This window comes from Echinops telfairi, unplaced genomic scaffold (genome assembly GCF_000313985.2).
Source record: "Echinops telfairi isolate 266 unplaced genomic scaffold, ASM31398v2 ScPeMD7_3533;HRSCAF=4204_0, whole genome shotgun sequence".
NCBI classification, from domain to species: domain Eukaryota; kingdom Metazoa; phylum Chordata; class Mammalia; order Afrosoricida; family Tenrecidae; genus Echinops; species Echinops telfairi.
The window spans coordinates 47,382,184-47,384,943 of NW_022107431.1; the positions used below are offsets into that span (position 1 = coordinate 47,382,184).

The 2,760-nt window shown below is 46.3% G+C and overlaps 1 pseudogene; it reads right to left on the reverse strand.

Annotated features, from left to right (window-relative positions):
- The window catches only part of LOC101643487, a 4,550-nt pseudogene extending 2,472 nt beyond the window's left edge, over nt 1-2,078 (reverse strand).
- Nucleotides 2,079-2,760: the final 682 nt, after the last annotated feature.

Sequence of the window (2,760 nt, forward strand, 5' to 3'; positions counted from 1 at the left end):
CTCCCGTCCCTTCCCCACGTGCCCTGGAGGCGGGGACGGCGGCGGGTAGTGCGCCGATCCCGGCTGGACAGCCCGACTCTGCGGCTGCAGAAGCCCAGGAAACACTTCCCGAGCCTCCTCCAGACGCGGATTCCTGCCGCGCTGGGCCCCGCGGAGCCTGGGAGGAATTGCCGGTGAACCTCACTTTGGGACGCTGCGCCCCAGGAGCAGCCGCTGATCGGGAGGGTGCCCTAGGGAGGAGGGGGCATAAGCCGTCGCTGGCTGGGAAGTTCCGTAAGCGATGCCCCATAGACACAGGCATCTGCCAGGGTCATGGATCTGAACTGCGTTTGTGACCCAAGAACTTCATAGTTTTAATCCATCATGTTAGGCAGCCCCCCTGACTGTCATTAAGGTGGAAACGGAATCCATTATTTTTAAAGCATGAGGTGAACTTCCTTTACCTGAACTTCCTGACTTTGATCAGGGAAGGGCACTTGGTGTTTCTAGAGATCCCTATGCAATAAAGTCCTTCGAAAATGATTTTCGTTAGTTAGGGTTTAGTCTAAACCATTTAGTCTAAACCGTTTAGAGGAAGCTAGTTCATGAGACCTAAACTTGGAGAATGGACTTTCTCAGAAATCATTTTAGAATGGGGTTTCCCTCACTGTTTGATTTTTCACAGAGGATTTCACCTTCAAAGGAGTCCTATTTCTTTTATTTCTATTTGATTTCTCAATGAACAAGGTAAAACATTGATATGCAATAGTTTAGACTATTAACAAATAGGATTCCAAAAGCGTCTGAAACTTGTCATGGAAGAAACAAAGCAGGATTATCTGATTCTTTTTGTCTTTTTTCCCCTATGAAGGTCACTATGCAAATCCAAGTCTTTTTGAAGTACATAGGTAAGATGAGCTCTAGTAAAATGCAGAAAGGAAAAGTTGGAGTTTAGCGACTTTTTCATTCATCTAGCGTGGGTCAGCAAAAAGTGCACGATAATGTTGGTTCCTTCAGACACAGAGACAGAGAGAAGAAGCAGACAGCACTAGCTCTCTTGGAGCTGCTAATTTAGACAGAGAGAAAGGCAGAAGTAAACCACAGCCTAGAATTTGAGCTTGGCAAGTGTTCCTCATTGACTGCTATATGAAAGGATCCTTGATGGCGTGTGGGTTAGGCCTCGGCTCCCGTTCAAACCCACCAGCCATTCCAAGGTTGAAAGATGAGGCTGTCTGCTCCCTTCACTTGGAATCCCGAAGGAGTTGCCGTCTCTGGGAAATCCTATAGGGTCGAAATGAGTAAGAGTGGGGTTGCTAGGTGATGCCAGTTTCTTCAGCTTTTATAGTAAATTAAAAACAGTGGTCTACAAAGTTCTTTTCAAGATTCCGTTTAAAAATAATGATAATATAAACCCCCAAACGCAGTGCTGTGGAATTAATCCCCACTCTCGGCATGCCCATGTAAATCACAGTTGTACTGTGCAATAGGTTTATCTTTGTGTGGTCTTTAAAGGAAGCAAACTACCAGGCCTCTGCAGTACCACTGGGTAGTGTTGAATTGCCAGCGTTTACATTTAGTAGCTAAGCACAAAATATTTGTTTGCCAAAGGACATACGCGTATTGATAATGTAGTCAACAAGTATAAGGAGAGTCTCAGTAGAAGAGATGGACACTCGCAGGCCTTTGCTTTGTGGCTGTTGTGAAGTTCTGTACCTGCGCCTGCTAGGGAAAGGCTCAAGTTATTCTCTCTGTGGTTGGGGGCCTGGCTGTGGAAAGATACGGGCTAAGCTAGTTAGAAATCAACTCGTTTTGCCATGTGTAGGACCAGTATGGTGTTAGGTGCCACGCAGACATTTAAGGAGCCCTGGTGGCATACTGGTTATGAGATAGGCTGCTATTCTCATGGTCTGCTGTTTGAAACCAGCAGCATCTTCCCCGGAGAAAGATGGCTTTCTACGCCAGTAAACGGTTACAGTTTCAGAAACCCACAGAGGTCACTGTGAGTCAGCATTGACTGGGTGGCAGCGAGACCTAGGCAGTTGTAACTCATAGCATTCCCTCATACCGTAGAACAGCAGGGCTGCCTGGTCCCGCACCATTTCTTAATCGTTGTTATGTTGGAGCCACTGTCTCATCTGACATGTGGTAGTTACATAATCTGGTGTCAATTGGAGGATTCAGAGTGAAGTGGCGGAGTCTAGTCTGGCAATCAGGTAGCAGCTTGATGACCTCATTTGGAGGCACTCAGGAGATAAACAACTTGCTGGAGGTGGGACACATGCTCACTCCCTAAACGACGTCCCTAAGGAGAAGCCACATGGACCTACCCTGATGCAACCAGAGTCCTGGGAGCTAGAGAATCCACATGGAGACCCCTGACAGCGCTGAGGCTTTTACTATGCCACTGGACCCACAAGACTTCCCACCCACTGGCTTGTGATCTTCCTGCATTCGGCGTCATTGCGTGTTTCATGAGTCTGACGTGGACTTTATAGATTGGGCTTGGACATATGGGCTAATATCAGACTTATGGACTTGATCTGGACTGGGCTAGGATGCTTTCTTAATGTACAAAGAGCCAAACAAACCAACTAAAAAAACAGCAACAACTAAAAAATCCAGCAGCCGTAGAAGACTGATACTTTGTTGTAGCAGATACTGAATTTTAAAAGTTGTGGAAAAAATGGAATTTTAGAAAAGCAACGGAAAATGTCCACCAACTGTTGGAAGTCTCCTCATATTAAACATTACTTCAGCTTTAGCATGCACAAGTCTGAATTC